Source organism: Tupaia chinensis, unplaced genomic scaffold (assembly GCF_000334495.1).
Source record: "Tupaia chinensis unplaced genomic scaffold, TupChi_1.0 Scaffold000232_1, whole genome shotgun sequence".
Lineage (NCBI taxonomy): Eukaryota > Metazoa > Chordata > Mammalia > Scandentia > Tupaiidae > Tupaia > Tupaia belangeri.
Window position 1 is genome coordinate 2,860,231 of NW_006159708.1, and position 22,648 is coordinate 2,882,878.

A 22,648-nucleotide genomic window follows, 5' to 3' on the forward strand; every position below is an offset into this window, starting at 1 on the left:
TTAATGTGGTGTATTACATTTATGGTCTTGCGTATATTGAACCACCCTTGCATCCCTGGTATAAAGCCTACCTGGTCGTGATGAATGATCTTTGTTATATGTTGTTGGATACGATTTGCGAGTATCTTGTTGAGAATTTTCGCATCTATATTCATCAATGATATTGGTCTGTAGTTTTCCTTTTTTGTCATATCCTTATCTGTTTTGGGGATGAGGATGATGGAGGCTTCATAAAATGAATTTGGAAGGTTTCCTTCCTTTTGAATCTTTAGAAATAATTTTAGTAAGATAGGGGTTAATTCTTCCTTGAAAGTTTTGTAGAATTCACAAGTGAAGCCATCTGGGCCTGGGCTTTTCTTTGTTGGGAGATTATTAATTACTGATTCAATCTCCTGGCTTGTTATAGGTCTATTCAGATTCTCTATGTCTTCCTGATCCAATCTTGGTAGTTTATATGCATCCAGGAATTTGTCCATCTCCTCCAGGTTATCTTGTTTGTTGGCGTAAAGTCGCTCATAGTATCCTCTAATGATATTATGTATTTCTGCTATGTCCGTGGTAATATTGCCTGTTTCATCACATATTTGATTAATCTGGTTTCTTTCTTTCTTCTTCTTGATCAGTCTAGCCAATGGAGTATCAATCTTGTTGATCTTTTCAAAGAACCAGCTTTTGCTTTCATTTATTTTCTGTATGGTTCGTTTATTTTCTATTTCATTTATTTCTGCTCGAACCTTTATTATTTCTTTTCGCCTGGCATTTTGGGGGTTCGTTTGTTGTTGTTTTTCCAGTTCTCTGAGGCATGATGATAAGTTATCTACTTGCCATCTTTCCATCCTTTTCTTATGTGCACTAATTGCTATGAATTTCCCTCTTATGACTGCTTTTGCTGTGTCCCATAGGTTCTGGACACTTGTGTCCTCATTATCATTTGTTTCCATAAATTTGTTTATTTCAGCCTTAATTTCTTCAGTAGTGAAGAAGTCATTCAGAAGTAGGTTGTTCAGTTTCCATGTGTTCGTGTGTTTTCGGGGTTGTTTCTTGAAATTAATCTTGAGTTTAATTCCATCATGGTCAGAGAAGATGCTGGGTACAGTTTCTATGCCTTTGAATCTGTAAAGGCTTGATTTGTGTCCTAATATATGATCTATCTTTGAAAAGGTTCCATGTCGGGGTGAGAAAAATGTATATGTTGTGGATGTAGGGTGGAAAGTTCTATAGATATCTGTCAAGCCCATTCCATTTATAGTATCATTTAAGTCCTGTATCTCTCTATTTATTTTCTGTCTAGAAGATCTGTCTATAGGAGATAACGGGGTGTTGAGATCTCCAACAATTATAGTATTTTTCCCTATGTCTCCTTTTAGCTCCAGCAGTCTTTCCTTCACATATTTAGGCGCACCTGAGTTGGGTGCGACGTGAGCCTTCAATTGACCTAATAAGCAACACCCCAAGAGGAAAGAAAAACAAAATGAAAAAAGGAAATCGCGCGGTGTGCAACGTGCGCCACGCACTCTTCAAATCACCAAAATTCAAAGAGTCCAAAGGCTAGTGGGAAAGGGTCAGAAGATGAGTGACAGGACCAGGTTGGTCAGGCCTGCAACCTGAGTCTGCCTGGTGCCTGAAACTGCTGGCCGGCTCGATCCGGATTGCGGGTGGGGTGGGGTGGTCGGGCCTGCAGCCTCAGTCGGCCTGGTGCCCAGAACTGCTCAGACATGGTTTATTATCTCTTGATAAGGATGTGTATAGTATTCTCAACTGGACTGAACTGAGGTGAGTAAAGTCTTTTAAAATCTAAAAAAAAAAAAAAGGAAACTCTCCTACACTGCTGGTGAGAATTCAAATTGGTCCAGCCACTGTAAAGACTATGGAGATTCTTCAAACATCTACAAATAGAACTACCATATGATCCAGAAATCTCACTCCTGGGAATCTATCCAAAGGGCAGAAGAATTCTTATTCAGAGTCAGAAAAGTGCTTGCACATCTATGTTTATTGCAGCAGTATTCACAATTTTTAAGACATGGAACCAACCCAAATGTCCATGAACAGAGGAATGAATTGAAATATTGTGGCTCACATATACTATGGAATACCACTCAGCCATGAAAACCAAGGAGACCCTGACTTTTGACAGAAAGTGGAAGAATATGGAAGATTTACTGCTGAGCGAAGCAAGCGAGGCTATGAAGTAGAGACACAGTATGTCTCCACTTAATATATACTGACTGTCCACCCTCCATGGCCAAAACTGAATGACTAGAAGATATACAAATATGTAAAATCATTATAGACAACAGATACAGTGTAGGAAGAGGATGGGAGAAGGAGAAAAATCTGAGGAAAGACATTAAGGAGAAAAATAGAGAGGCAAAACTTTTATGGGATAAAGAAATGGGTTGTTATCTGTTTATGATGATGTGTATAGTATCCCAACTGGATTGGTGAGAAACATATTCATGTTGAAACATTCACTTTACAAGCTAAGTTACATATGCGATTGAATGTATAAAAGAAATTAAAATAAAATTTTAAAAAGTTGAAGGACTCCAAAGCAAAATATTTATTGGGAATCAAGGTTTATATCTGATGCTTCCTAGAAACTATGCAACTGACCACCATGTGAGGCTGTGATGCATGGATCAAGAGACTGAAGAATGTTCTGCATTCCTTTGGAAAAGTCCTCCCAAGGCATGTTATTTGGCACACAGATGCTCACAATAAGATTCAGGAGGAAGCAGACATGTGGGGAAAAAGTTAACTGGAGAAAAAGAATATGCTTACCAGAGGACCAAAAGGAAAATGGTTTCCAAACATCAAGCCAGAAGTTTAGTAAAGATTTTTGATGAAGAAAGTCAAAGAGACTATTGAAGGCCAAAGAATTAAATTTCTTTTTTTTAAATTTTATTTTTTATTATCATCATAATCCTCTTTATATTACATTGGATTACATATAACTTTACAGTGTATTACATTGTTTTTTCAAAAGGGAATGCCATGCATGTCAGTCAGTACAGAGACATTAATCTCCCCACTTCAACATTCAATATCTTTTCTATGTTGGGGAAAACAAAGAATTAAATTTCTAAGACATTGAAGGGTGATATTCTAAAGGCTAACTCTTGGAAGAAGTTATATGATTATTAAACTAACATGTTAGACAGATGGGATCACAGTGGTTATAAAGAGTTATACCCTGAAGAACTTGAAACAGATAGTAGTGATCAGCAAAATATTATCAGTGGTTAAAGCATCTACCCATGAATCCCACAAACACAATACATAAAAGTAATCTGATAAAATATGCTTAGTCAGAAAAGCACTTGCACATCTATATTTATTGAGGAATTATTCACTATTGGTAAGACATGGAACCAACCCAAATGTCCATAAACAAGTGGACTGAAAAATTGTGGCACACATACTCCATGGACTACTATTCAGTCATAAAAAATGACATTTGATTAAAAGTAGATGAATATGTAAGATTTATTGCTGAATGAAGCAAGACAGGCTATGAAACAGAGACATTTTATTTCTCCACTTAACATATACTGATTGTCCACACTATGGTAGAAAATGAAAGACTGGAGGATATTAAAGCATTGAAAATTGTTATGGAAACTAAGGACAAAGTGGAAAAAGAGTGGGAGAGGGGAAGCGTATAGAAAATGAAATTTGGGGAAAAAATAGAGAGATAAGAAATTTTTGGGACTCAGATATGGTTTATTATCTGTATATGATGACCTGTATAGTATTCTCAACTAGGTTGGACTGAGGAGTATGTCATGCTGGATAAAGTCACTTTACAATCTAAATTTTGTATCGTAATTTAATATATAAATAGTAATTATAATAATAAAATAATTTTGAGTAAAAATAAAAATAACATATTCCTTCATCCAACATTTTAATGTCTAGGATTTTATCCCAGAGGAATGAAGAGAACTTCCATAAGAGTTCTAATGGAAGTCATCATTTAGGACTCAAACCTTGGAGATATCTTATATATGTAATATTTAGAGATTATTGAGAAAATATATTCACATGAGAGAATGAAATAATTCATTTATATTTAGGCTCATGTTAACCCCCACAAAAAATATGGTAGCATGAATATTAAGTGCTAATTTCTGGTTAAAAGCACATGTTTTTCTTTTTGTTTTTCATATGCACAGGGGAAAGCAGTGAAAAGAGTTTACTTTTATGTATTTATTTTAATGCATTATGTTATCCATTGTTACCTTGGATGGTTGGTTTATGGTTTATTTTTATTTAATGTTCTTTGCATTTTTCAATTTTTCTGTTCTGAGTGTTATTTTTGTTTAAATAGAAGCAGTAATAAAACAACCTTTGGAAAGTTCTAATAAAAAGCAAAGCTGAAAAAGAGTCACAAAAAAAGAAGAAAAACATAAAAGAAGCCATAGATATAACAGCATATTCCTCAAGTAAATTCTCAGGGAAGGAACTGGAATGTCTAGTACCAGAAAAAATAAACCACCACATAAGCTCAAGAAAAAGTCCAGGAAAATGTGTCTCAAAAAATCTGCTTTATTCTTAGAGGCAGAAAGTGACACCTCCTAGTCAAATAATTCAGCATCCAGCAGTGCTGAAGAAAATAAGGAGACACTCTGAAAACCAAAAGAATTAAGAGAAAAAAGTTCATACGCCTATAAATCCAAGAGAAGACAAATAAATGCACAAATTGGAAAGTGGCTACAGATGAAAGGTCTGCTGACAGCTCCGAGGATGACTAAATGGGAAAGAAACATTCTTGTTTTCCACTTGACTGGAATATTTGCAGTTCTTAGGCATTGAGGTTTTGTCAGTGACTCTTGTTCAGCACTGAGGGTCTGAGGTCAGAGATTTCTTGTGCCATCCAAATATGTTTTGACAGACTTGTATTCTATTTTGCCCTGTTAAACGTGAATCCTGACCACCGACTGGCCCTTGCTCTCAGGAGCCCTCCATTTTTATCTCCAGACCTCTGGCCAACAAGAAAAACTGAGGCAGGGGCAATAATGCCCCTGCACCACTTCCAAACTCCCAAGAGAAGGACCCCAGGTCATTCACAGATTGGCTTTTGCTCTCAAGAGCCTTCCATTTCCATCTCCAGACCTCTGGCCAGCAAGGGAAATTGAGGCAGGGGCAACACTGCCCCTGCTTCACTTTCAAGCTCCCTCGGGCCCTTTAGAGGTATGGAGGATCTCTTTTTTTTTTTTCCTCTTTGCTCTACCTTTTTGTTTTGTTAATTCCCTCCTCTCCCTTCTATCACAGACAGGTCCTTGCTCTCTGGAGCCCTTCAACCAGACTTCAGGCAAGCAAGGGAAACTGAGGCAGGAGAACCACTGCCCCTGTTCCGATTCCAAGGTCCAAATACAAGGACCACAGGCCCTTTGGAGGCAGGAAGAATTTTTTTTTTTAATTCTCATTTTCTCTTTGCTCTTCCTTTATGTTTTGTTAATTCCCTACTCTTCATCTTCCAAGCTCTAAAGACATGGGCCCCAGCCCCTTTAGAGGTAGAAAGGATTTCTTTTTTTTTTTTTCCTCTACCTTTATGTTTTTCTACTTACCACCTCTCCCTTCTACCACAGACTGGCCTTTGTCTCAGGAGCCCTCCATTTCCATCTACAGACCTTTGGCCAGCAAGGGAATCTGAGGCAGGGTCACCACTGCCCCTGCTCCACTTCCAAGCTTCCAATAAAAGGATCCCAAGTGCTTTAGAGGTAGGGAGGATCTCTTTATTTTTCTCTTTGCTCTATATTTTTTGTTTTCTTACTTCCCTCGTCTCCTTCTACCACAGACTAGCCCTTTCTCTCAGGAGCTCTCCACTTCCATCTCCAGACTTCAATCCAGCAACGGAAACTGAGGAAGGAGCATCACTGCCCCTCTCCACTTCCAAACTCTGAATACAAGGACCCCAGGCCCTTTGGAGGTAGGAAGGATCTCTCTTTTTCTTTTTTTCTCTTTTTCTCTTTGCACTTCCTTTTTGTTTTGTTAATTCCCTCCTCTCTCTTATACCAAAGACTGGCCATTTCTCTAAAGGGCCCTCCATTTCCATCTCCAGACCTCTGACCAGCAAGTAAAACTGGGCCGAACACCACTGCCCCTGCTCCACTTCCAAGCTCCCAAGACTAGGATCCCAAGCTCTTTAGAGGTAGAGAGGTTCTCTTTCTTTTCCTTTTTTTTTCTCTTCGCTCTACCTTTTTGTTTTGTTAATTCCCTCCTATCCCTTCTAGGACAGACTAGCCCTTGCTCTCAGTGGCCTTCCATTTCCATCTTCAGATCTCTGGCCAGAAAGGGAAACATAGGGAGTGGCATCACGGGCCCTGCTCCACTTTCAAGCTCCCAAGACAAGGACCCCAGGACCGTTAGAGGTAGGGAGGATCTCATCTTATTTTCTTTTTCTCTTTGCTCTACCTTTATGTTTGGTTAATTCTCTCCTCTCCCTTCTATCACAGACTGGTAAGGAGGATCTCTTTTTTAGTTCTCTCTCTCTCTCTCTCTTTTTTTTTGTTTTTGAAGAGGTTTTTGCTATAGGGTGCGTGCGCTCGCCAGACAGACAGAGTGATAGAAAGCAAGAAATCGCCTCCCAGGGGGGATGGCCACATCGCAAGCCCTTTTCCTTCATTCTCCTCTCAGGATCTTGGGCACGCACGCACACGTGCCCAGCGTGAGTTGCAAGCCACCAGGTATGGGACGTGAACCATGGTCCACTACATGGGAGTCCAGTGACAGCCATTACACTAACTGCTGGTCCCTCTTTTTCTCTTTTCTCTAGCGTTTGTGTTTCATTAATTCCCTCCTCTCCCTTCTGCTGCAGACTGGCCCTTGTTCTCAGAAATCCTTCATTTTCATCTCCAGACCTCTAGCCAGCAAGGGAAACTAAGGCAGGAGCACCACTGCCTCTGCTCCACTTCTAAGTTCCCAAGAAAAGGACCTTAGGCCCTTTAGAGGTAGGTAGGATCTCGCTTTTTTTTTTTTCCCCTCATTTCTCTTTGCTCTATCTTTTTGTTTTCTTAATTTCCTCCTCTAACTTCTACCACAAACTGGTCCTTACGCTCAGGAGCCACCATTTTCATCTCCAGACTGCGGGCCAGCAAGGGAAACTGAGGCAGGGGTATAACTTACCCTGCTCCACTTCTAAGCTTTCAGGACAGGGACCAGGCCCATTAGAGGTAGTGAGGAACTCTTTTGTTTTTGTTTTTTTCTCTTTCTCTCTTTGCTCTACCTTTTTGATTTGTTAATTTCCTTCTCTCCCTTCGACCACAGGCTGGCCCTAGCTCTTAGGAGCCCTCTATTTCCATCTCCAGACCACTAGATAGCAAGGGAAACTGAGTCAGGAGCACCAGGGACCCTGCTCTGCTTCCAAGTTCCCAAGACAAAACCTCAGGCCATTTAAAGGTAGGGAGGATCTCTTTTTATGTTTTTCTCTTTGTTCTTCCTTTTAGATTTGTTAATTCCCTCCTCTCCCTTCTACCACAGACTGACCCTCAGTCTCAGCAGTCATCAGTTTCCATCTCTAGAACTCTGGCCAGCAAGGGAAACTGAGTCAGGGACACCATTGCCCCTGCCTCACTGCTATGCTCCCAAGAGAAGGATCCCAAGCCCTTTGGAGGTAGGGAGGATTTTTTTTTCTCTTTGCTCAACATTTTTGTTCTGTTAATTCCCTCCTCTCCCTTCTACCACAGACTGGCCTATGTTCTCAAAAGCCCTCCATTTCCACCTCCAGTCCTCTGGCCAGCAAGAGAAACTGAGGCAGAAGCACCACTGCCTCTGCTCTACATCCAAGCTCCAAGAAAAGGACCCCAGACCCTTTATAGTTAGGGAGGATCTCTCTTTTTTTCTCTCTCTCTCTCTCTTTTTCTCTTTGCTCAACCTTTTTGTTTTGTTAATTCCCTCCTCTCCCTGTGACCACAAACTGGCCCTTCCTCTCAGGGGCCCTCCATTTCCATTTCCAGACTGCAGGACATCAAGGGAAACTGAAGTAGGAGCACCACTTACACTGCTCCACTTCTAAGCTCCTAAGACAAAGACCACAGGACCTTTAAACTTTTGGAGGAACTCTTTAGTTTTTTCTCTTTTTTTCTTTGCTTTACGTTTTTCATTTGTTAATTCCCTCCACTCCCTTCTACCATAGACTACCCCTTGCTCTCAGGAGCCCTCCATTTTTATCTCCAGAATGTTGGCCAGCAAGGGAAACTGAGTCAGGGACACCATTGCCCCTGCTCCACTTCTATGCTCCCAAGAGAAAGATCTCAGGCCCTTTAGAGGTAGAGAGTATCTCTCTCTCTCTCTCTCTCTCTCTCTCTCTCTCTTTTTCTCTTTTTCTCTTTGCTCAACATTTTTGTTTGGTTAATTCCCTCCTCTCCCTTCTACCACAAATTGGCCCATGTTTTCAGGAATCTCTTTTTTTTCTCTCTCTTTCTCTTTACCTTTTTATTTTGTTAATTCCCTCCTCCACCTTCTACCACAGCCTTGCCCTTCTTCTTAAGAGCTCTCCATTTCCATCTCCAGAACTCTGGCCAGCAAGGGAAATTGAGGCAGAGGCACCACTTTCCCTGCTCCACTTCTAAGCTCCCAAGACAAGGACCCCAGGCCCTTCAGAAGTAGGGAGAATCTAATTTTTTTTCTCTTATTTCTTTGCTCTACCTTTTTGTTTTGTTAATTCCCTCCTCTTCCTTCTACCACAGACCAGCCCTTGCTCTCAGGAGCTTTCCATTTCCATCTCCAGACTTCTTATCAGCAAAGGAAACTGAGGCAAGGGAACGATTGCCCATGCTGCTCTTCCAAGCTCCCAAGACAAGGACCACAGAACCTTTCAGGTAAGAAAGAGCTCTTTTTTCTCTCTCTCTCTTTTTCTCTTTGCTCTACTTTTATGTTTTGTTAATTCCCTCCTCTCCCTTCTACCACAGACTGGATCTTGCTCTCAGGAGCCCTCCATTTCCATCTCCAGAATTGTGACCATCAAGGGAAACTTTGGCAGTGACACCACTGCCCCTGCTCCACTTCCAAGTCCCATGAAAAAGACCCACTGCCCTTTCAAGGTAGGGAGTATCTTTCTTTTCTTTTCTTTTCTCTGATTTTCTATTTGCTCTAAATCTTTGTTTTGTTAATTCCCTCCTCTTCCTTCTACCACAGACTGGCCCTTGCTCTGAGTATCCCTCCATTTCCATCACCAGACCTCTGACCAGCAAGGAAAACTGAGGCAGGGGCACCACTGCCCCTTCTCTACTTCCAAGCTCCCAAGAGAAGGATCCCAGGCCCTTTAGAGGTAGGAAGGATCTCTTTTATTTTTCTCTTTTTATATTTTCTCTACCTTTTTGTTTTGTTAATTCCCTCCTCTCCCTTCTACCACAGACTGTCCCTTGCTCTCAGAAGCCCCCCATTTCTATCTCCAGACCTCTGACCATCAAGGCAAATGAGGCAGGGGCACCACTGCCCCTGTCCCACTTCCTAGCTAACAAGACAAGGACCTCAGGCCCTTTAGAGGTAGGCATAATCTTTTTTTTTTAAGCCCCTGGCAAAATCGCTTGTGACTTTTTCTTTATTCTCCTCTATAGTCTTTTCTTTGGTCTTACAATATCCTGTTTTTCTCATCCTCTACCCTGCCAGAGAGATTAGACCAATCTAGAATCACAGTTCTAAAATTCCCTAGTATTGTAAGGTTCCCTGAGATCTTCCCCTATACTGAACAGCCTGTGAATATGAAGATAGTACTCATCAGACACCTGAGTATAGTACTCCTTTTGAGACCACATTGCTAAAAAGAACAGCAGAGAAGACGTACACACACATCTATTCACAGCCTAAGGGAAGCACATTTGCTCCTAGGTGAAGAAAGGTTCTCCTAAGAGGTATTCTAAAATGAATACATCTTCCAATGCCTAGAAGTAGAAGAGCCTCGGGTCTGAATAAGAGAGGAAATATGCTTCTATGAAAAAACAGAATAACTCCACTCCATCTCTCCTAAAATCTGAGAACATTACCAAAATGTCAGAGAAAGAATTTAGAACATTCATGCTGAATCGAGTTGGAACAGAAAAGAGACAACAAAATACAGGAGAGTAGGCAGTCCTTCCACGATATGAAAGAAGAAATGGATACTCCGAGAAATAATCAGCTGGAGCTTTAGAGATAAAGTCTAATACAGGAAATCAAAAACTCCCTTGAAAGTATTAAAAGTCAATTAGACCATGCTGAAGATCGAATCTCTGATGTAGAAGATAAAACCTCTGACCTAGAAAAATCCATAAAGAAGATAGAGAAAATAACAACAACAACAACAAAAAAATACCCCACAAGATAATATATGAGAAATACTACATGCCATAAGTTGCCCAAACATCAGAATAATTGGCATTCCAGAAAGTGAAGAATCTAATAACGTCATAGAAAATCTATTCCATGAAATCCTGGAAGAAAATTTCCCAAGTCTAGAGAGGCACTCAAGCATCCAGACCCAAGAAATACAAGGGACCCCAAATAGACTCAACCCCAGAAGATCTTCACCAAGGCACATCTTAGCCAGACTGTCCAAGACCACAGATAAAGACCTGATACTAAAACTGGCAAGAGAAAAATGAGAAGTGACGTACTAAGGTTCCCATCAGAGTAATACCGGACATCTCAACAGAAACAGTGCAATCAAGGAAAGAATGGGAAGAAGTATTGAAAGTGTTAAGAGAGAAACAATTTCAACCAAGATTATCTTTTATATGAGAAAAAAAGATTAAAATCTTCTCAAACAAAACCTGAAAGAATTTGCCAACACAAAACCAGCTCTTCAAGAAACCCTGAAGAAAGTACTGTTCCAGAAAAACTAAAGAATTAACAGACAGAAACAAAGGAACAAAAGGCTGCTGTGAAAAATGGCTAAGTTAAATGTCGGGACAGATCCAGTTACATCGATAATAACATTGAATGTGAACAGATTAAATTCCCCAATCAAGAGATTAAATTCTTTAGAAACCTTCTGACTGTTGCCTACAGGAAATCCACCTCATGGATAAAGATATATATAAAGATATATATATATATATATATATACTGAAAGTGAAGGGGTGGAAAAGGGTTTTCCTTGCAAATAAGAACCAAAAAAGAGCTGCAGTTGGGACCAGCAGTTAGCGTTATGGCTATTTCGCTGGACTCCCATGTAGTCAACTGCGGTTCGAGTCCCGGACTCAGTGGCTTAAACTCATGCCGGGCGCATGTGCGTGCATGCCCAAGATCCCGAGAGGAGAATGGAGAAGGGATTGCACGTGGCCACCCCCCCTGGGGGGTGATTTCTCACTTTCTATCTCTCTGTCTCTCTCTGTCTTTCTGGCGAGCGCACACACCCAATAAGAAAAATCCTCTCCAAAAAAAAGGAAAAACAAACAAAAAGAAGAGCTGCAGTTGTGATACTAATTACTGACAAAATAGGCTTCAAAACAAAAACTGTTCGAAGAGACAAAGAAGGGCACTATATTGTAGCAAAAGAATCAATAGAACAAGAAAATATAAAGCCTGTAAATATTTACATGCCTAACACAGGAGCACCCAGATATGTGAAGGAAAGTCTGTAAGACCTAATGGGAGATAGACTGCCATTAATTAATTGTTGGAGACCTCAACATTGCACTATCCCTTCAGAACAGATCATCTAGACAAAAAATAGATAAACAGATAAAGGATCTAAATGATACCATAAATAATATGCACTTAAGGGGACCAGCAGTTAGCATAATGGATATGTTGCTGGAATCCCATATAGTCGACCGAGGTTCAAGTCCAAGACCTGGTTGCTGAAACTCATGCCGGGCACATGTGCGTGCGTGCCCAAGATCCCGCGAGGAGAACGGAGGATTAGAGATTGCAGCATGACCATCCCCCGAGGGCTGATTTCTCGCTTTCTGTCTCTCTGTCTCTCTCTCTGTCTTTCTAGAGAGCGCACGTGCCCTATAGCAAAAACCTCTCCAAAAAAAAAAATGCACTTAATGGACATCTATGGAATTTTCCATCCAAAAGCCACAAGATACACTTTTTTCTCACCCCCACATTGAATGTTTTCAAAGATTGATCACATCATAGACCACACACACACACACACACACACACACACACACACAAAGCCATCTACAGATTCAAAGGCATGGGATTTATTTCTAGCATCTTCTCTGACCATGATGGCATTAAACTTGGGTTTAATTTCAAGAGAAATCCTCAAGGCCTCTGGCCAGCCAGCGATTCTAAGGCAGGGACATCACTGCTCCCTCTCCTCACCAGCAGACCCCCACACCTAGCACCCACCCCCTAACCTGTCCTGTCCCCAGCAGCAGGCCACAGACACAGCAGCAGGCCTCTGGCCAGCCAGCGATTCTAAGGGAGGGATATCGCTGCTCCCTCACCTCACCTGCAGACACCCAGCCCCAGCACGCACCCACCCCACAGGTAGGTTGCCATTTCTTTCTGCTTTGGATTTTTCAGTTTTATTCTCTTGTTAATTTCCTGGACTTTCTCCTCCCACAGCCTGTCCTGACCCCAGCAGGAGGCCACAGAAACAGGGACAGGCCTTCAGCAAAATCTTTTTCTTTATTTCTCTGTGTGCTTTTTTTTTTTTCTTGTGTTGCTTCACATAATACCCTCTCCTCTTCATCTTCCACCCTGCCAGAAGGACTAGACTGGTCTATAATCAGATATCTAAAATCCCCTAGTAATATAACTTTCTCTGGGATCTTCCCTTGTACTGACCCACCTGAGTAAAAGGAGATATTGCTTTTCAGACACCTCAGTGGAGTAACCCTCTTGATACCTCATTGGTAAAAACAACAGAATAGAGACTTCGGCAAACATTAATTTACAGCAAAAGGAAAAGTCACTTACTCCGAGTCGGAGAAACTTTCCCGCAATAAGTATTCAAAGCGAATACATCTTCCAGTGGCTAGAAGTAGAAGAGCCTCAGGTATGAATAAACAAGGAAATACATCTCCATCAAAAGTATAGATTAACTTCCCTCCATCTATCGTGTTAATAGACAATGTTACCAAAATGTCAGACAAAGAATTTTAAACATTTATGGTGAACAAATTCTTTGAGTTGGAAAAGAAAACTGACAATGAACAACAGGAGATGAGGAAGTCATTACAAGAAATGAAAGAAGAAATGGACACTCTGAGAAAGAGTCAGATGGAGTTATTAGAAATAAAGTCTGGAATAGAGAAAATCAAAAACTCCCTTGAAAGTATTAAAAGTCCATTAGACCATACTGAAGATCAAATCTCTGATGTAGAAGATAAAACCTCTGACCTAGAAAGAACCACCAAAAAGATAGAGAAAATAACAACAACAACAACAACAACAACAACAAAAAACAAGGATACTGTACGAGAAATACTAGATTCCATAAGACGCCCAAATATCAGAATAATTGGCATCTCAGAAGGTGAAGAAACTAACGGCACGGAAAATCTATTCGATGAAATCCTGGAAGAAAATTTCCCGAGTCTAGAGAGGCACTCAAGCACCAAGACCTAAGAAATACAAAGGACCCCAGTTAGAATCAACCCCAGAAGATCTTCCTCAAGGCACATCTTAGCCAGACTATCCAAGACCACAGATAAAGACATGATACTAAAACTAGCAAGACAGAAAAGAGAAGTGACATACAAAGGTCATCCCATCAGGATAACTTCGGACCTCTCAACAGAAACAATGCAAGCAAGGAAAGAATAGGAAGATGTATTGAAAGTGCTAAGAGAGAAGCAATTTCAACCAAGATTATTGTATCCTGCAAGATTATCCCTCATATGGGAAAAAAAGACTAAAGTCTTCTCAGACAAACAAGACATGAAAGAATTTGCCAGCACCAGACCAGCTCTTCAAGAAACCCTGAAGAAAGTACTGTTCCAGAAAAACTAAAGAGCTAACAGAAAGAAAAAAAGAAGAAAGAAAGAAAGAAAGAAAGAAAGAAAGAAAGAAAGAAAGAAAGAAAGAAAAGGAAAGAAAAGGCCGCTGTGACAAGGGCCAACTTAAACGTCAGGACAGATCCAGTTACATCGATAATAACATTGAATGCGAACGGATTAAATTCCCCAATCAAGAGACACAGACTGGCCGAATGGATAAAAAACAGAGACCCTCTATCTGTTGCCTACAGGAAACCCACATCATCGATAAAGACATACGTAGACTGAAAGTGAAATGTTGGAAAAAGGTTTTCCATGCAATATGGAACCAAAAAAAAGCTAGAGTTGCGATACTAATTTCTGACAATGTAGCCTTTAAAACAAAAACTGTTCAAAGAGACAAAGAAGGGCACTATAGTGTAGTAAAAGGATCAATAGATCAAGAAGATATAACTCTTAAAATATCTATGTGCCCAACACAGGAGCACCCAAATATGTGAAGGAAAGACTGATAGATCTAAAAGGGGAGATAGACTGCAATGTACTAATAGTTGGGGACCTCAACACTGCACTATCCCCTCGGCACAGATCATCTAGACAAAAAATAGATAAAGAGATAAAGGATCTGAATGATACCATGAATGAAATGGACTTAACAGACATCTATAGAACTTTCCATCCAAAAACCATGAGATAAAGTTTTTTCCACCCCCACATGGAACCTTTTCGAAGACTGACCATGTCATAGCACATAAAGCAAGGCTCTACAGATTCAAAGGCATAGAAACTATCCCCAGCTTCTTCTCCGACCATAATGGAATTAAACTTGAGTTTAATTTCAAGAGAAATCGTCAAAAATACTCATATATAGGGAAACTAAATACCTTACTACTGAATGACTACAAAACTACTGATGAAATAAAGTCTGAAATCAAAAGTTTCATGGAAGCTAATGACAATGAAGACACGAGGTTCCCTAATCTTTAGGACACTGCAAAAGCAGTCATAAGAGGGAAGTTTATAGCCATTAGTGCTCATAAGAGGAAGACAGAAAGGAGGCAAATGGATCACTTAACATCATGCCTCAGAGAATTGGAGAAGCAACAGCAAAATGATCCAAAAAACTCCAGGATAAAAGAAATAATAAAGATCCGAGCAGAAATAAATGAAATAGAAAAGAAGTGAGCTCTACAGAAAATAAATGAAAGTAAAAGCTGGTTCTTTGAAAACATAAACAAAATTGATACACCACTAGAGAGAATTATTGAGAAGAAGAGAGAAAGGAACCAGGTGAATCAAATCTGCAATGAAGCAGGAAATATAACAACAGAAAAAGCAGAAGTACAGAACATCAGTAGAGGATATTATGAACAACTATATGCCAAGAAACAAGACAATCTGGAAGAGATGGACAAATTCCTGGACAGGTATAATCTACCAAGATTGAGCCAGGAGGATATAGAAAGTCTAAATATGCCCATAACATGCCAGGAGACTGAATCAGTAATAAATAACCTTCCAACAAAGAAAAGCCCTGGCCCTGATGGCTTCAGCTCTGAGTTCTTTAAAACCTTCAAAGAAGAGTTAACCCCCATTCTGCTCAAGTTATTGCTAAAGATCCAAAAGGGTGAATCTCTCCCTAATTCACTCTATGAAGTCTCTATCACCATTATCCTCAAAACAGATAAGGACAGGACAAGGAAGGAAAACTAGAGACCCATATCTCTGATGAATATAGACGCAAAGATTCTCAATAAGATACTAGCAAACCGTATCCAACAACTTATAAAAAAGATTATACATCATGATCAGGTGGGCTTTATTCCCGGAATGCAAGGATGATTCAACATACACAAAACCATAAATGTAATACACCATGTTAACAGGAAAAAAGATAAAAACCCTATGGTCCTATCGATTGATGCAGAAAAAGCATTTGATAAGATACAACATCGCTTTATGATTAGGACACTCAGCAAAATTGGCATACAAGGGTCATTTCTCAACACAATAAAAGTTATCTATGAAAAACCCACTGCAAATATCATCCTGAATGGAGAAAAGCTGAAAGCTTTCCCACTAAAAATGGGTACGAGACAAGGATGCTCACTTTCTCCACTCCTTTTCAATATAGTACTGGAAGTCCTTGCCAATGCAATCAGAAAAGAGCGAAAAATTAAAGGCATCCAAATAGGAAAAGAAGATGTGAAACTCTCTATTCGCAGATGACATTATTTTGTACATAAAAGACCCAATCATTGCCATGAAGAAACTTCTGGAAGTAATGCACGAATACAGTAAAGTTGCAGGACACGAAATTAATATACAGAAGTCTATAGCGTTTCTACATACAAACAACAGGCAGACGGAGGTAGAGCTGAAAAAAGTTGTTCCATTTACCATAGCCACCAAAAGTGTAAGATACTAAGGGATAAATCTAACCAAAGAAGTTAAAGACCTCCACAAGGAAAATTATGAGACGCAAAAAAAGAAATTGAAAATGTTACATAAAAGTGGAAGGACATCCCATATTCCTGGATTGGAAGATGTAACATAACCAAAATGGCAATTCTACACAAATGAACCTACCTATTTAATGCACTGCCAATCAAAGTACCAGACACATTCTTCACAGATTTAGAAAAGACCATCATAAAATTCATTTGGAATAATGAAAGACCCCACATTGCCAAAGCAATTCTACAAAAGAAGAGTGGAGTGGGCGGCATCTCACTCCCCGACCCAAAAATATACTACAAAGCTGTGGTAATCAAAACAGCATGGTATTGGCAAAGAAACAGACATGTGGACCAATGGAACAGAATTGAGTCCACAGGAGTAAATTCCCAATCATTCAGTCTACTGATTTTGACATGAGGTACCAGTCAATCCAGTGGTAAAAGGAAAACCTCTTCAGCAAATGGTGCTGGAAAAACTGGATTTCCACCTGTGGAAAGATGAATCTAAACCCCTACCTGTCACTTTTGACAAAAAATCCAGTCAAGGTGGATCAAGGATCTAAATCGAAGATCCCAATCAATTAAACTGCTTCTAGACAACACTGTGGAAGCTCTGGGAGACATTGGGGTAGGGAAAGACTTCTTACATAAGACCCCCAAAGCACAGTCGATATTCCCCAAAATAGACAAGTGTGATTACATCAGACTAAGAAGTTTCTTCATGGCAAAAGACACAGTAATTAGTGTGAATCGACAGCCCTCAGAATGGGAAAGTATTTTTGTAAACTATGCATCAGATAAGGGATTGAAAACCAGAATTCATAAGGAACTAAAGAAGCTGTTTGGAAAAAAGATGATGAACCCTATTAAAAGATGAGAGAAGGAGTTGAAAAGAACACTCACTGAAGATGACATACGAATAGCCAAAATGCATATGAAAAAATGCTCAACATCCCTCATTGTAAGGGAAATGCATATCAAAACAACAATGAGATACCACCTAACCCCAGTCATAATGGCTAAGATTAAAAAAAAAAAAATGATAAGTGTTGGCGGGGGTGTGGTGAAAGGGGAACTCTCTTACACTGCTGGTGTGAGTGTAAATTAGTCCAACTGCTGGGGTCTAGCCTCGGCGTGGGTGGGTTATCTCGACGGAGGCGATGCTGGAAGAAGACTAAGGCCTCGATGCCTTTTCATGCACGTCCTTAGCCGGACACCCCTCAGAGATCGCTCTCTGAGGAGTGACAACTGCTAGGAATTATCGTGCCTTTTTATTGAAAATGTGTTACAAGTAAATGGGAGAGGGGCTAGTGTTTTAATTAACAGCTCATAAAGTTTTTAACAATAAAGAACATAGATTCTATTTAGGGTTAGATTAAGGTGGGTCTAGTGCAGTTCCTATTTAGGGGTGGATTAAGGGTGGGTCTAGTGCAGTTCCTTAATTGTAGGTGGGTCTCTATGGAATGCAGTTTCGGGAAAGCGATTCTGGAAAGCAGAGATGATTATTAGCTGATGCGGCATAGCAGCCATCTTGTGATTACTGGGAATGGTGCTGAGAAAAGAAAATCTCAAGAATAGATATTAGTTTTTATGGATTTTAATAAAGAATGATACTTATACAGTTTTGTAGGGATCTATAACTTAATTTGAGGAATTTTAATATATTTATCTATTTTACTTAGAGAGGGCAGAGGTGTCCTGGGCCAGTTTTGGCCAAATTCTATTTTATATAAAGAAAAGATTAAGTTTACTTTAAATATATTTTAAAGGGCCTTCCAAAGGTCAAAATTACTTTTGCCTAAAACAAACTTTAGCCCTCCCTCTATTGTGACCATAGAGATAAAGCATTGTAATTAATAGTAAGTGATCAGAGCAAAGGGGAGTGGTCAGTCGGGGGACTTCCTGGAAAATTTTACCATACACTCAGGATGTATAAGAGAGCTATACAATTCTTTTATAGTAGTAAATTGGGGAGTCAGAGGGGGGTCGCTTCCCAGTAAAGCTGCCAGTTTTTGGAGCAAATAGCAAACAGCCTTGCTGACATGCTAATTGACCCAAGCTTTGTTCCAAGGTCGGGGGGCACACAACAGTGGCCTTACCAACGTGTTGATCTGACTAGAAGCAGAGCTCAAAGGTCGGGGGGCTCAGACAAATCCTGGGGCCTCTCAGGGTCGGACTCCTCCATCCAACCACTGTGGAGAACAATTTGGAGATTCCTCTAAAATCTACAAATATAACTACCATATGATCCAGCAATCCCATTCCTTGGCATCTACCCAAAGGACCGAAGAATTTCTCATTGAAAAAGTGCTTGCACATCGATGTTTATTGTGGCACTTTTCACGATATCTAAGACATTGAACCAACCCAAATGCCCCCGTACAGCTGAATGGATTGAAAAACTGTGGCACATATACTCTATGGAATACTATCCAGCCATTGAGAACAACAAAACCTTGGCTTTTGACAGAAAGTGGAAGGATATGGAAGATTTACTGTTGAGTGAAGCAAGCCAGGCTATGAAGGAGAGACACTGAATGTCCCCACTTAATATATACCAAATGTCCATACTTTATAACTGAAACTGACGGGCTAAAGGATGTACAAACACAAGAGATGGATGTGAATGCCAGATGTAGTGTGTGTGGAGGAGTGGGGCCTGGGGAAGAATATTTGGAGGAGGGATACGAAGACAGCATTGTTGAGTCAGGGAGGTAGTGTTGTTACATTTTGACCACCTCAACTGGCGAGAAATATTCATATATTGAAATGATCACCTTGTAAGCTAAATAATGTGATTGAATGTATTAAAAAATGTAATTTAAAAAAAGAAATCCTAAAAAAATATTCAAATACATGGAATCTAAATAACCTACTGCTGAATGACTCCACAAAAAACGATGAAGTAAAGACTGAAATCAAAAGATTCATGGAAGCCAATGACGATAAGGACACAAGTTTCCATATCCTTTCAGACACTGATAAAGCAGTCATAAGAGGGAAGTTCATGGCAAGTAGTGTACATAAGAGGAACATAGAAAGAAGGCAAATGGATCACCTAATATCATGCCTTAGGGAACTGGAAAAGCAACAGCAAAATATTCCCAAATACTCCAGGAGAAAAGAAGTAATAAAGATATGAGCAGAAATAAATGAAATAGAAAATAAGCGAACTATACAGAAAATAAATGAAAGTAAAAGCTGTTTCTTTGATAACATAAACAAAATCAAGATACCACTAGCGAGACTTATTAAGAAGAAGAGAGAAAGGAACCAGGTGAATCAAATCTGCAATAAACAAGGCAATATAACAACAGACAAACTAGAAATACAAAACATCATTAGAAGATACTATGAACAACTATATGCCAAGAAACAAGACAATCTGCATGAGATCAACAAATTCCTTGACACATATAATCTATCAAGATTGAGCCAGGATATAGAAAATCTGAATAGACCCAGAACTAGCCAGGAGTTTGAATCAGTAATAAATAACCTTACCACAAAGAAAAGCTCCGGCCCTAATGACTTCACCTCTGAATTCTATAAAACTTTCAAAGAAGAGTTAACTCCCATTCTGTTCAAGTTTCTTCTAAAGATCAAAAAGGGTGAATCTCTCCCAAAGTCATTCTATGAATCCTATATCACCCTTATCCTTAAAACAGATAAAGTCAGGACAAGGATGGAAAACTATACACCAATATCTCTGATAAATATAGATACAAAGACGCTCAACAAGACAGTAACAAATCGTATTTAAAACCTTATAAAAAAAGATTTATTCCAAGAATGCACGATTGGATCAACATATACAAAACTATAACTATAATACACCGTATTAACAGAAAGAAAGATAAAAACCATATGGACATATCGGTTGATGCAGAAAAAGCACTTGCTAGGATACAACATCCCTTCATGATCAAGACTCTCAGCAAAATTAGCACAGAAGGGTCATTTCTCAACGCAATAAAAGCTATCTATAAAAAATCCATAGCGAACATCATCCTGAATAGAGAAAAGCTGACAGCTTTCCCACTAAAAACGAGTACAAGACAAGGATGCCCATTTTCTCCACTCCTCTTCAATAGAGTACTGGAAGTCCTTGCCAATGCAATCAGAAAAGAGGAAAAAATAAAAGGCATACAAATAGGAAAAGAAGAGGTGAAATTCTATTTGCAGATGACATGATTGTATACATAGGAGACCCGGTAGGTTCCCTGAAAAAAATTTCTGGAAGTAATTCATGAATATAGTAAAATTTCAAGATACATAATCAATATACAGAAATCTATAACATTTCTATATACAATCAACAGGCACACTGAGATAGAACTGAAAAAACTTTTTCCATTTCATATAGCAACAAAAATTATAAGATACTTAAGAATAAATCCAACCAAAAAAGTTAAAGACGTGCACAAGTAAAACTATAAGAAGCTTAAAAAATAAATTGAAAATGACACAATAAAATGGAAAGCCATCCCATGTTACTGGATTGGAAGAATTAATATAATCAAAATAGCAATTATACCCAAATTAATCTATATATTTAATGCAATGCCAATCAAAGTACCAGACACATTTTTCACAGATCTCAACAAGACAATCATTAAATTTGTCTGGAATAATAAAAGACCCCGTGTTGTCAAAGCAATTTTACACAAGAAGAGTGGAGTGGGTGGTATGTCACTCCCTGACCCAAAAATATACTACAAAGCTGTGGTAATGAAAACAGCATGGTACTGGCACAGAAACAGACATGTGGACCAATGGAACAGAATTGAATCCACAGAAATAAATTTCCAAGCATTCAGTCAACTGATTTTTGACGAGGGGTACCAGTCAATCCAGTGGGAAAAAGGAAACCTCTTCAGCAAATGGTGCTGGAAAAACTGGATTTCCACCTAGAGAAAGAGGAATATGAACCCTTACCTCTGACCTTTGACAAAAATCTAGTCAAGGTGGATCAAAGATCTAAATCTAAGACCTCAAACTATAAATCTGTTCCTAGAAAACACTGGGGAAACTCTAGGAGTCATTGGGATAGAGAAAGACATCTTAAATAAGACCCCCAAAGCACAGTCAATAATCCTCAAAATAGACAAGTGGGATTACATCAGACTAAGAAGTTTCTCCATGGCAAAAGTCACAGTAATTAGTGTGAATTGACAGCCCTCAGAACGGGAAATTATTTTTGTAAATTATGCATCAGATAAGAGACTGAAAACCAGAATAAACAAGAAACTCAATCAGCTGTTTGAAAAAAAGATGATCAGCCCTTTTAAAAAATGGGAGAATGAGTTGAGAAAAACACTCTCTAAAGATGACATAGGAATAGCCAAAAGGCATATGAAAAAATGCTCAACATCCCTCATTGTAAGGAAAATGCAGATTAAAACAACAATGAGATACCACCTAACAACAGTCAGAATGGCTAAGATTAAAAAAGAAAAACATGGTAAGTGTTGGCGAGGGTGTAGTGAAAAGGAAACTCTCTTATACTGCTGGTGGGAATGTAAATTAGTCCAGTCATTGTGGAGGACAATTTGGAGATTCCTCAATAATCTACAAATAGAAGTTCCATATGATCCAGCAATCCTACTCCTTGGTATCTACTCAAAGGACAGAAGAATTCTTCATTGGAAAAGTGCTTGCACATGGATGTTTATTGCAGCACTATTTACATGGAACCAACCCAAGTGCCCCTGTAGAGACGAACGAATTGAAAAACTATGGCACATATACTCCATGGAATACTCTTCAGCCATAAAAAGCAACAAAACCCTGGTTTTTGACAGAAAGTGGAAGAATATGGAAGATTTACTGCTGAGAGAAGCAAACCAGGCTATTAAGGAGAGACATTGTATGTCTTCACGTAATATATATCAAGTGTCTGCACTCTATGACTGAAACTGACTGACTAAAGGATGTACAAGCACAAGAGATGGGTGTTAGAGCCATATGTGGTGTGTGTGGAGGTGTGCAGCCTGGGGAAGTGCATTTGGAGAGGGGATACGGAGACAGAGCATTGACGGGACAGGGAGGTAGTGGGGTTATCTGTTGAAGATATTTTTATCCACTAGATTGGGGAGAAACATCCTCATAATGAAATCTTCACTTTGTAAGCTTAATAATGTGATTGAAGGTATAAAAAAAATAAAAAGGTAATTAAATAAATAAACAAGAATCCCTTTTCTTGATAACAGGAAATCTGATATTTTGTTAGGATGATTTTTTGAAGAGATTAATTTTTGCAATAAATCACATTTAGTGTAGTGTATACAGCAAATTAAAGGA

The 22,648-nt window shown here is 39.3% G+C and overlaps 1 pseudogene; it reads left to right on the top strand.

Moving 5' to 3' along the window:
- Nucleotides 1-2,802: 2,802 nt before the first annotated feature.
- LOC106734848 (uncharacterized protein NKAPD1 pseudogene) lies at nucleotides 2,803-4,757 on the top strand (annotated as a pseudogene).
- Nucleotides 4,758-22,648: the final 17,891 nt, after the last annotated feature.